The sequence below is a fragment of the Conger conger genome, chromosome 3 (genome assembly GCF_963514075.1).
Source record: "Conger conger chromosome 3, fConCon1.1, whole genome shotgun sequence".
NCBI lineage: Eukaryota > Metazoa > Chordata > Actinopteri > Anguilliformes > Congridae > Conger > Conger conger.
Window position 1 is genome coordinate 57,122,651 of NC_083762.1, and position 13,205 is coordinate 57,135,855.

Here is a 13,205-nt window from a genome sequence, read left to right on the forward strand (position 1 = left end):
GCGTAGTACTCTACATTCAACATGTTCGACTGCATTCTGTGTATATCCTACTATATTTACTCTTACTTCTATTTTTGCAGTCACTTTCAGTCAGTTTGCTCTTTAACATGCAAATACATTCCGCATGAATACAGCTCGGTTAAGGAATTGATATGAATTACCTCTTGTGTGATGTATAGGAGCAGAGGAAACCTAACCTCCCGAGTCTCCTCTTTGCTTCAGTTTGTAATCAGTGTCGCTAGCGGAACCTCCGATGTAATACGCATTCGGCCATACATACACGGAGCACGCATCAAATATGAGAGGGAGAAAAACATCGAACAAACCAGCTTCTTACCGTAAAAATAGAAATGTTCAGTATTCCCACAATGAAGCACGCTTATTCATTTGAAGGACGCAGACGACACGCTATCTCTTTGACGTGAACCAAGATTTGACGGTACAGCTGCTGTCGCTGCTGTTAACCCCCCTCTGCTTTAGCTCAGGAGCTAGTTTCATTCGCCTCTGACCAAACTGATGCGCGCTACAGGGATCGCCGTGCACGACTCGGCATCAGATTGCTTCCTTACACCCACAAGGTGCAAATTATGTCGTGCAGGTTGCAATTCCTGCTCTTTGATATGTCACCCTGGATTGAAGCCCACGTATCCAGAAAATAGATTTTAATCTGTGTATGTACTTTATTGCAGTTAAGTGTTCCACCACGTGTGAAACAACTCTCTCCACCTTAAACAGTTTATGATGCAGGCTTCATGCTAATAGGAGGCTGAATATTCTGTTATATCAGGGTACATTGTAGTATGCCTTTCAGCCATTAGCTCTCTCTCTCACACTCTCTCTCTCTCTCTCTCTCTCTCTCTCTCTCTCTCTCTCTCTCTCTCTCTCTCTCTCTCTCTCTGTCATATCTGAGAGAATTTTTAGATACTGGTTCTCGTTTATGGTTTGTGGAAAGGTGTGCCTCAGCCTACATCAGCACATATTGCCTCCTTTTCACTCCAAAATGGAATTGCTTTTTCAGTAAATTTGTCCGATATCAGGGCTGATGGAGCGCTTAGTTTCTCACTTTAGATAAATTTGAACTGTCCAGAAGCTCATTTTCACTCTCAGAGGTGGAATCAAATGGATCATCATGAATAATATGCAGCTTGGTGAGAAGCTTGTACAGTTATAGCTGTGCCAAATGTTGCCACAGCCATGCATTTTACATGTAATATGTACACTTAGTGTCAGCACAACCATGCATTTCAGAATCTAACACACATTGACTTGGCCTCTGTGCATTATTTGTACCCATATGTCCATGAATTGTGCTAAAGTGTATGAAGAAGATTGCATTGTGAAATGAAAACTGCTTTCAAAATGTGTTCAAAGCATGTAGGTCATGTTTGAGATTTATACCTATGGTGATTTATTTGGACACAACTTTGGGATTAAAAATGAATATCAATTCAAAAAGTGTCCCACACTAATTTCAGATAGGAATAGAGCCTCTTGTCGTTATATAATAAGCTAGTAATGCATAGTATATAATAATACAGCTAAAAGCCATATCATTACTCGTTACAAACAGCTAATGATAAATATTATACACCACTGACTGACAATCTGCACCTGCATATAATCTACACCAGTCTCTCATTCTGCACAGTGATATTACAATAATGGAATTAAATTGATCTGTTCAAATTAGAATGCCTACAAGAATCAGCTGACTCCTGTGGATACTGGATTTCATTAATGCCACATAAATATTGTATATCAGGATATACACTCACCGAACACTTTATTAGGTATTTATTAGACTTCTTTTTTAGACTGCTGTAGCCTATCCACTTAGAGTTATGAGGCGTTGTGTGTTGCTCTTCTGCATACCACTGTTGTAATGTGTGGTTATGACAGGAAGGCGTTACTGTCACCTTCCTGTCAGCTTTGATCAATCTGGCCATTCTCTTCTGACGTCTCTCATTAACAAGGCATTTCTATCTGCAGATTTGCTGCTCACTGGGTTTTTTGTTTTGTTTTTTTGGACCATTCTTTGAAAACTCTAGAGTGTTTGTGATCTGCCAGGAGATCAGCAGTTTCTGAAATACTCAAACCACCCTGTCTGCCACCAACAATCATTCCACGGTCAAAGTCATTTAGGCTGATTAGATAATCGCATGAATAAGTAGGGGTAATAAAGTAAAAATGTTCCTAATAAAGTGCTCGCTGAGTGTATATTCTGTATATTATATTCTTTTCATTGCTGTTTTTTTAGTAGTGCAAGCCAGCACTATTCAGAATCACCCCCATTTCACTCTGCATGCAGTAAGCTCTAGAAGTCACTCTGGATAACATCTGCTAAATTCCTGAAATATAATACATATTAGTATTATAATCTGTATTATACAATACAATTAGTGCAAGGACAATTCACATTTTCAATATATTATGAATGCCATTATCACTTCGGTGAGTAATCAGACTGTAAATCAGGTTTTTTTAATCTGATTTCTCTTTACTAAATTATTACACTAGGAGAATATTATTCATGTAATCCTTTTTTCATATTCTTCTCCCTCCAAGTCACGAAGTAACACCTTTCTGTTTGTGTGGGAACATGACAAGCATTCTCAGCTGGAGACAAATATTTTCAGCCTAAAAAGGATTGTGAATTTTGTGTCTTCTTATTTTCAAAATGGTGTATACCCTTAAAACTAAAAAAGTTAAGGAATTAAAGGGAACTATAACTCTTTCTTAAGTTTTAAAAGTGTACTGATGCAGGAATATACAGTCTTTTTGCGGTGCAATTGAAGTACTCTTGAAATTACAGTTCTTAAATGCTCTTCGAATGAGATCACTTCTTCATATTGATAATAAGCTTGTCAATTGAATGACATTTCACAATGGAAGGCAAGAGAACGGTACAAATTGATAAAAAGTGGTGACGCATATGGCAAACAATATACAGAAAGGTCTGAGCAAGAAGCGATAACTATACTCCCTCTGCTGGTTGCTTGGAGCACAGACGTTAAAAACGCAGCCTGAAGTTTGTTCTTGTACATATTGTATGTACCGCAGTTTCACAAAAACTACAGCACCCTGTGAGACTGTATTGCTATTATACTTACTGGGTAAAATACACATTTTACATGTAACAAATTAATGCAGATTTAGGTTAAAATGATTCCCAATGCTACCTGTATACAGTACAACCTCTATGTTGTCTTCAGCAACTGTTCATTATTGTGAATGAGAATGGGGGAAAGCTTGTTTTTGTTTTCAGCCGCAGAAACATTCAATGTTGCGGTCGATCATTAGAGATGGAATTAAAGGCCACCTCACCTCAATGACTCTTCAGAAGGGTTGCCAGTATAGCCATTTGACACATGATACCCATAAGGCTATTTCTAGGCATCGTTTACGCTTGTGTAGTCTGCATAATCAATAGATTTGCTTGGTTGTTCACACATGACTTGTTGTATGGTGTTTATCACATTCCATTCCATGCATTCAGACAGATTATGCATTTTTCCTAGTCATTGCACTTAGCCTTTTGTAACCCTGACAACGAGTTGTACAACAGGGCATCCGGCAATCTTATAATGGGATGTTCATTGTCAGTAGAATGTTGGCGACCAACATTTATTGTCAAATCCAACCCTTCATACAAAATCGAGGTGGTTCAAATTTCATCCATACGGGTCATCCAGACCACATAAATCCAATGTGGCATACACAGATTTATCAATAAATCATACTGGGTGGGATGACTCACAAGGTAAGAGCAGTGTTCTGGCAGTCTGGGGTTGCCCGTTCGATCCCGCCCTGGGTGTGTCCCCTGAGCAAGGCACCTAACCTACCTTGCATGGCAGCTAATCGCTGTTTGTGTGTGTGAATGGGAAGCAGTGAATGGGAAGCATCAATTGTACAGCACTTTGGATAAAGGTGCTATATAAATGCAGTCGTTTACCATTTTACCATTTCGATGCAGCAAATCTCCGCTGAAGAATAACTTCTGGTTTTCTCCTCTTGTGGGCTTGACCTCTATTTCCTGACATGGGGAGGGCAGGAGGGAACTTCAAAAAGAAGCAGGCTGGTGGCTCATGTCCTTTGAATAAAAGGCTGGAAGACAGATAAAACTGACAGTGGAACTAAAATTTCTTGGCACAGTGAAGTGATACAGTGCCACAGAAGTGGAGTTTGAATGAATTAGATGCTCTTGCCAAAATGAATCACAGTCTCATTTCAAAAATCTTGGTCTAAGCTTCTCTCTGATCTTGGCAGCTATGCCTGAAGTTATCTTCTTTCATGAGGAGACACTGTTTTTCTCCTTTGTTTTTGCTGTTTGCAGTGATCATATGGTGTATAAATTTGCTATTTAAATCAACAGAATTGTGTAGCGTATGTATTTGTTGAGTTGTTATCCCTTGTTATTCAAACTGGGCTTGTAGGCTAACTATTAAAAGCAGGTGGGTATGTGGGTTCAAATCTCAACTGGGGTGCTGACATTTTCACCCTTTTACAAGAGGCATAACCTGAACTAATGAATTGGTAAAATATCTAAATATCGAACTTAAAATCTTTTTAAAAAGATTAATAATATCATTACACAACAATGTGTCCAGTTCACTACGTGCTCAGTATAGTGATCGTTTTTATAATGATTTGGCTCAGTGGTTGGAGTGGGCAATATTTGTCAAGTGATTTTAGAGTGGAATTTTAACTGTATTCTGAAAAATAGATTACAAAGTGATTGAGTTTTCAACTGCAGACATTTACACTGAATGCTGAGCATGTTCAATTATATGCTGTTACATAATGTCTCATTTTAACTAGGTAGATGATATAGGACATGATACTAGACAAAGTACTATACTGTGGGGTATGTCAGGCCTCTAATTCACTGTTTTTCCTGTTCTGGGCCCAAGGAAAAGGGGCTAGGCCAGTATGGCCTAGAGATAAGACACGCAGAGCATGGGTAGCCATTTGAGGTGTAAGTGTGAGTGATAGGTATTTCATGCTTATGACTTACCTATGTGAGAGTGCTTTGCATAGTTTCTAATGCTGGTACTTACTAAAATGCAGTGTGCTCAGTTCGGGTAAGGAGACCTGGGTCAAATACGGAATTGTTTTAGATTCAAATAATTTTCTGTGCTCGATTGATCTTTATTGGTGGAATTGAGGAGGACCAGAGGACAAGACGTTTGAGCTTTTTGAGAGTATTGTATAGGTTCCAATACATTACATGTCATTTAGCTGACATTTTTATCCAAAGTGACTTACAGTTGATTAGACTAAGCAGAAGACAGTCTTCCCGTGGAGGGCCTTGCTCAAGGGCCCAACAGCTGTGCGGATCTTATTGTGGCTACACCAGGGATCGAACCACTGACCTTGCGTGTCCCAGTGACGTACCTTAACCACGCTACAGGCCGCCCTGCAATACACCAGACAAGCTCAGCAAAGCGTAGAAAAGTTTTTGACCCAAGTCTAGTGAGGTGTGATCTTTGTCCCTGCACAGCAGATACACACCCACAAGAGACCTTAATGTAGAATGACAAAGTATCCAGGTTTTCAGCATCAGCTCAGATTTTAGGTTATCTTTTACCATGGAAACCTCTGAAGTCCTGCTTTCCTGGACAACACAGTGGGTCATTATGAATCGCCCGAGAAATTCCCACCCACAATCAGCAGAAGCGCTAACAGGATTGAATTCTGGGTCTGTCGCAGCACCATGCTCCTGTGCTTTAGCTGCATAAAGTCATCCCATTACAACAGATCATGAACTTCAGTCCTGCAGGGTCTCAGTGGGTGGTTAAGCACTTAACTGCTTAATTTAAATGACCGATTAGCTAAACAGCTAACACACCTCATTTCCAAGACTGTATACTGGCTGTTGATTGAAAGGAAGCCATTACAAAAAAACACTGTGACCCTCCAAGACTACGGTCTCAAAACCCTTCTTTACAGTTTGTGCTCAAGGCCCTCTACTGAAACAGTGGACGAGGGGTGGTAACAGCAGGATGGTTTCCCGGGGACTTGTAAGGCCGGTAGAGTGTGCGAGCAACAGGATGGTTTCCCGGGGACTTGTAAACCTGGTGGAGAATGCAGGCAGCAGGACGGTATCTCAGAGACAGGAGCGCAGGCAGCAGAAGGGTGGGGGTGTTTGGTAGTCACGGTGACATAGCCGGCAGCTGGGGAGCTCCTAGGATACTCCCAGGCCATTTTCAAACGTGGGTTCTGTTAAGCGGCATGGGAATTTACTCAAAGGGAATGGACCTTTTTAGATTCTGTCCTCATTGGAAAAAATCACTCGGTGAGATCCGGCAGCCTGTGATATCTGCGTCAAGGGACCACGGGGAGTGAGGCTCTGTAATGAGGACTTTCAACATGTTGTGTTTCGTGCCATGAAAAGTACTCTGGTCATTTGTCTTCGCTATAAGAATGAAAATATAGTTAGAAGCATGCGTCATGGATAGTTTTTTTAAATGTATATTAGCAGAGTTGCCAATTTTCAGGGCTGTCTTGGGGTGAGATGAAATGCTCGCCTCTTAGCATGAGATGCATTACCCTCTATGTAACAAATCACTATGTGATGGCATGAGACAGAGTATGAACACGTGAGAGTTGGCAACTCTTATATTAGTTATTTGTGTTCTTGTTTTGGAGACAATCCTGAAATGGCAGTAATTAATCAAGCATCGCTAACAAGGTTTTGACAGTAGGGGGAGACAGAATCAATACAAGGTTACCGAAGTGAGAATGATACTGAAAAAAAGAGGATAAACACATTGCCATTACAAAGATTAGCAGAAAGCAGAGGAAATTTGTGTTTATAGTATTTTCAGTTCTGATTAATACACTGAAGTTTATGTAGTGCAACCAGAAATAGGATACAACTCTGAGGCATGAAGCTAAAAACCAGCCAATCATCTGAATGGTAAGAAACATGCGAGTAGCGTGAACATTTACACATTTTGAAGCTCCTTCTTATATGATACATTAATTATCTGCTATTATCGCTGACTGAAAAAGAGAATTTCAACTGACTATAAACTGTCAAAGCAAAGGGTATTACAGCAAATGGCAAGGTTCATTAATTTTAGTGGAACTTGAATTAAATTAATAAACCATGATGCCAAAGGGAGTTTTTATGGTTGCAGATGAATTGTGGCTTATGAATTAGGCTGGATATGATAGATAGTCACAGACTAGCTAGAGTCTAAACACCATGTTTTACAACAGGCTGTTGATTGAATGGGAACAGCAGAAAACCCAAAGACAATGCAGTCTACAGTATGGTACATATAGAATCAGTAAGAACATTTTTACTCTACTCATGTTACAAAACAAGTACATTACATTTTTGTAGAGTTGTAGAATCCTTTAATTCTCAGCCTCTCATTATATTGAATATGCATCACAATGTTTTCTAAGATTTTTATCCAGGTTAAAAAACAATATCTGAAAACAACAGACATTCAAGACATGAATCATTTTTCATGCACAATAACTGCACAGGCCTGGGTTCACTACGTAATTTGTAATTTGATTCAAATACTTTTATATGCTGTATTGGAACCTATGAAATACTCTCAAACTGTTCAAACCCTCGCTTTCTGGTCCTCTTGGTTGGCTCAATTGCGCCAGGCAAAACTAATTGAGTGCAGAAAAGTATTTGATTTCAAAACCGATCTGTTGAAACTGCAATCCCAGTTTTTACCTTTTGTGTGGTTAATGTGCACCTGTAGGTCCCAGTGCATCCAGCAGGGGGCAGTAATAGCACATGCACATCTGGCAGGGCTTGTTTACTGGAAACAGGTCTTCATCCTTATCAGCAGTCCCATTTTATCACACAAACATGTAAGATGGTAACGGTAGAGACTTGAGGACAGTGATTAAAGACTATTGTGTATCATACAAGAACCACTGCAGTTTGCATGACATCGACCAGCGCAAGCAGCAGTTCTGGTGTTGTGCCATAAGCTAGTCTAGCTGGGTATGAGCTGGTCAAGCAACTAATCCATATTGAGCTGGGAGCTGTTCTGAACTGGTCAAACAGCTAAACCATGTTGAGCTGGGAGCTGATGTGAACTGGTCAAACAGCTAAACCATGTTGAGTTGGGAGCTGATGTGAACTGGTCAAACAGCTAAACCATGTTGAGCTGGGAGCTGATGTGAACTGGTCAAACAGCTAAACCACGTTGAGCTGGGAGCTGGTCTGAACTGGTCAAACAGATAAACCATGTCGAGCTGGGAGCTAGTCTGAACTGGTCAACCAGCTAAACCATGTCAAGCTGGGAGCTGGTCTGAACTGGTCAACCAGCTACCAGCTGTAGCTTTTGCTGTTTTCTTTTTCAGCAGGGATGCCATTTGAAACATTTTAAAGGTGATGTTGACAGATTCAAGTTCCGGGGCAGAGTTGCATACGGGGCAGCTGCTTTTGTGAAAGGGATGCGGGTGTTATACTGTAGCATTGAAGACCCCTGGTGTAATGTTTGAAGACCCCTGAGATGGGGTCAGTCTGTTACAATGAGTCTGTTACAATGAGTAGAAGTTGTGGAGGCTTGTAATGTAGGAAGTAATGTAGCATACTTGTCCAGAGATTACATTGCCCTGAAAAGCTAACTCTGTTTCCTGTTTGTGCATCATCAGTACGGTGCCCACTATTTTTTGTCTTCCATACATAAAAGACAACTATTTTAAGACCTGTGCGGGTTCGAACAATGTATTTAGACAACACCGGTCACTGCTGTCATTCCCTTATGAGTCATCAGGCAAGATCCACTCAAGCTGTTTTTTAGAATATCGACCCAGTATCATGCTCCAGTATTCATACTGGATTCAATAATATTCAATCACCTGTAAACACACTGGCTATTGTAATGGTATTAGGTGTTCAGATGCACATGTGACACATGACCTTTCACTGACCTACTCCCTACTATACTGCACAATTATCTCCCAGAGTTCCCTTCTGCAAGGTGACAACATTAATACAGCTGACAAAAGAACACAAATGGAAACCAGATGGCTGGTCTTGTTGTTTGATTAAAACTCACAAGCCTAATGACCTGATATAACATATTCTGGCATTGTCTGAGTGTTGCAATTTCCCATGTTCTTTTTTTCTGTCATTATGTATTAAAGTGTTGCATCACTGTGGTATATTTAAACAGTTTTTCCCCTGCTGTAGCCCCTTAATGTTTTTAATTTCATTTAATTAATTTAATTCTATTTATTTGCTGATTTCCATTACATACAGTGCATAAGAAAACACATGTGTTCATAAATATTTGAGATGAGAACACCCAAATAATTATAAGCATGTCCTTTTATTCAGATCTATATGAGGCCTTGATGAGGGTGGGACATAAGGGGTTAAAATCCTTATCCTAATCCTTGACTGTGATTGGCACAACACTGTTCCTCATGTTGACAAATTAACACTTTGACACTTAAAAAAAACAATGTATGAAAATGTTTAGATTTCAGCCTGTGATTTAGAATGAATGAAGATGTAGCAATACATGACAGAATGATGTTCATGGGCAGATATGAAAGATCTCTGGAGTGTGGAGCCTGTGTGGCTTCTCACTGCGAGCCAGAACAGTTCACAGATAGGAGGTGGAGGATCAGAAGAAATCATAGGAGTGTCAAGTATCAGGATAGATCAACCAATTGCTACCAGGAAATGCGCTGGTACAGAATCAGAAAGAGGCAAAGGTAGTGATACACAGAACACAGATCAGGCAGTCAGCAAAATGCTGAAATGAATGGGATAAGCACATTACAATCTGGCAACGAGACAAGGGAAACAGAGGGGTATACTGTAAATACACAGATAAATTAACTGAAATGACCAACAGATGAAACAAAAGAATGAAGGGGCGAACAAAACACACAAATACAGGAATAAACAACGAAACCCAGAAAACAGCATGGAGTATGACAATGAGAGAAGAGTATTGCATTCAGTGTGCTTTGACCCTTCTGTGCAGGAGGCCATTTGGGCATAGGGGAACATCACTGCAACGGCGATAAAGGGCTTCAGCCAAGGGAGCTCAGTCATACAACATGGCCGCCGATAAGCACTTCAACTGCAGTATAGGTTTGTGAAAGAAAACCGTGACTCACACTCGAGAGGTTTTGCTGAATCGGCACATTACAAAAAAAAAACGTCCTGTATTTTGGCAAGCTAGAACATGAAAGTGATCTACCATTAAGTGTAAGGTCAGTGCTGACCAGCAGTTTGCTCTCACTCACAAATGTATTAGCTATCTTGCAAAATCGATCACATTTTGGTACGTAAAATATCCCTCAAATATATTCATTATTGTGGTTAGAGCATGAACTCGACTCAAACAGAGCTGAGGCAGACACAGTACATACACAGCTCCTGGAGTAAGATTAAAAAAAAGCACATTAAGTGTGCACCAGCTGCAGCCTGACTGTTAGATCTCAATTGCCCGCGGTGCCTCTGGAGGTAAAATTAAGAGGAGTGTGTTTCCAAAATATCAGCCTAATAGCTGTTGTTTTGGAAAAAAAAATAGAAAAAAGTTATTAAAGCGGAAACTTCACACCACCACCATCACAGGGGTAGGTCTCAGTGTCACGCAACAGCAAGGTGCCAACATCAGTGTTTTAGTGCAAATAAACACAGTGTGGGTTCTTAACCAGTTGGATTGAAGTTTTACCATTCATCTTTACATTTTAGCTTTTAAGATGGCAAAATAGCAAAAGGTGCATGCAGCTGAGAAGGGTTCCAGTTTCTCAGTTTTTCCAGACCTTTTTTTCCTGAAAGTGTGACAGGCCGATGGAATATTTTTTGTCTCTGTCTGTACTATTGAGTTCTCTATTTATGTCTGTATCATGTGCTTGTGTGTTGTCTGTATATCACTCATTGTCTGTCTGTCTCTCGTTGTCCTTTCTTTTGTGTGTATGAACATGCACATGTCATCTATATATACACACACACACACTTAAATTAAACTAACTATAAATAACTTTTTGACTGAATCAGCCACCCACTGATTTGACTCAAGAGTATGCTGTCATAACAGGAAAAGTTTAACCACAGTTAACAGGAAGTATACCACATGCGTAATGCATCGCAATCCTCACTCAGGACAAGAAAGGAAATGTAGCAAAGCTCCATGATCACAGGAGAGTCCAAAGTGTATTGGAGATCAAGAAGCAGATCTGCTGGAACTTGGTTTTCTGTTTAACGCCCCAATGGTCTTTATTTCCTGTGCATCACAGAATCAGACACTCATCAGCCAATTGCCAATGATAATAAGTCAAACTGTCATGCGTAGTGATGTAGCAACTAAATAAATAAAAATTGACTTAAAATGATGTCAAACTTTGGACTCAAGGTTGAACAAACGAACCCCACGGTCACTTTTGAATTTGTAACTAATTTTAATGATGTGATTTTATAACATATATTATGTATTTCCTTTATTTATACTTTGTGAAGTATTGAAATGTGTTATGTGCCTGAATATATAATGAAGCGCTTTTAAAAAGCGGAAAACCTACAGACCCATAAAGTCGGCCTCTTACGCTCATTCACTCTCAGCTGGAATGCGCTTCAAATCGAATCTTGTGCATCTGGCTCTGCTGAAATCGAATGCCAGCTGCGCCTCACGTGGTCAAACGCCATTGATTTACTGGGTCACTGTGCCACTTGTCAGCAGGCAAGTGCCATCCCTTTCAATGTAGCAGGCCTGCTTCAATGAAACCATGGAGAGGGAGTAGCGTGAGCTTTTCATTCAGTAACAGGGACGATATGCCAAATCACCAAAAATACAGTACCGCAGATACATTATTTCTAATAAAAGCCTGAATTGCCCATTCAGTTTTCCATTCATGCAGTTATCACACGCTTGGGTAGCTGCCATTATGAGGCCAGATTTGATCAAAACTTGCGTCTGTCAGACCTGGGTCAAAATACGTCTTTGGAACACTAACTCTTTTCGTTTTTTCTCTTGCGGATCATTGAGAATTTTCAGTTAACCAAAACATACAATCATACAAAATACAAAAGCCTTCTGAGTGAAAATGTTGCATTTGTCAAGATTGTTTTGAGTCTAAAGGGCCATGGCGTATTAAATAATTACTTTACTCTGGTCGGATGTCCAGTGCAGTTAATTGTCGATGGTGTCCTTTTGCAGCTCTGAACATTTGTAATGTAATAGGTACCATTGTATAGGTACCATTGTAGTTTCAGATATACTTTTCTGTCTATGATTTATTTGCATTCCCCTTTGACTACAGTCCAACACTGACAGTACAGTGAGTCACTTGTGTTTTACACTGTAGATATGACAGGCTTGGCTCAAAATGCTCTCTTTTTTTCCTCAGCCTATGTGTGGTAGGGATTTCTGTTGCAATATGACTTCTGTGCGTTACCCAAGTGGTAGCGTTTAGGGTGATTTCCCCCATTTATTTGAAATTGCTTTGAGAGCATAAGGTAAAAAGTAATCCATAATAATGCACAGAATACAGAAACAACAAAATAATAATATGAATATTACTATTGTTATTGTTGTTATTGTTATTATCGTAATGTTTATTATTGTTGTTCTTATTATTGTTGTTCTTGTTTCTGTATGCCCTATGTCCTGTAAGTAAACATTAATAAGCAGGTTATTTGGGCTGCAGGTGTTAGATTATGAGCAGTTGGATTGAATATGACTAAATTCATAGCACTCCATCTGGGTACCTCTGTGTACCACATCTGACTCTCCTCTCCAAGCTGAGCCCAGTTCAACACCAGAAGTGTGGTAGGTTTTTTTGTGCCATCACTACCACTACTCTGATCTCACAGCTCTGTACACCCACTTCCATGAGCAAAACATACATTGAAGCTTGCAAAAACTGCAAATTATCTCCTTCCCGTCAGAACTGGGTCAAGTACTGTAACTTAACCCTTCAGACACCAATTCACTAAGAAGCTTAGGTGCAGTCACTGGTATGCACACCCATGCACGATCACTATCAAACTTGGATGAAATTGTGCCAAATCAGCTGTTGGCAGCTGATTGAAACAAGGTACCCTCCAAACTAGATGCATCTCAGTTACCACTATTACTGGCAATTAAAACAAGCTTGCATTTTAAAACTCAGTGCCTCGTAATTTATGCATTTTCAAAGGATGGGTAGAGGCCCAGTCTTCTCATGCAGGGTCTATTGCTTACAGGACCCTGTAGAAACCCTGC

General features: G+C 40.0%; 1 protein-coding gene across 2 annotated transcripts in view; it reads right to left on the reverse strand.

The window, feature by feature from the left end:
- LOC133124234 (ecto-NOX disulfide-thiol exchanger 1-like) overlaps positions 1–731 on the reverse strand; it is a 92,198-nt gene extending 91,467 nt beyond the window's left edge. For both annotated transcript variants that reach the window (XM_061235239.1, XM_061235238.1), the window contains exon 1: positions 338–731. The gene's annotated coding sequence lies outside the window, so the exon portion shown is untranslated. The remainder of the gene's footprint in view (positions 1–337) is intronic.
- Positions 732–13,205: the final 12,474 nt, after the last annotated feature.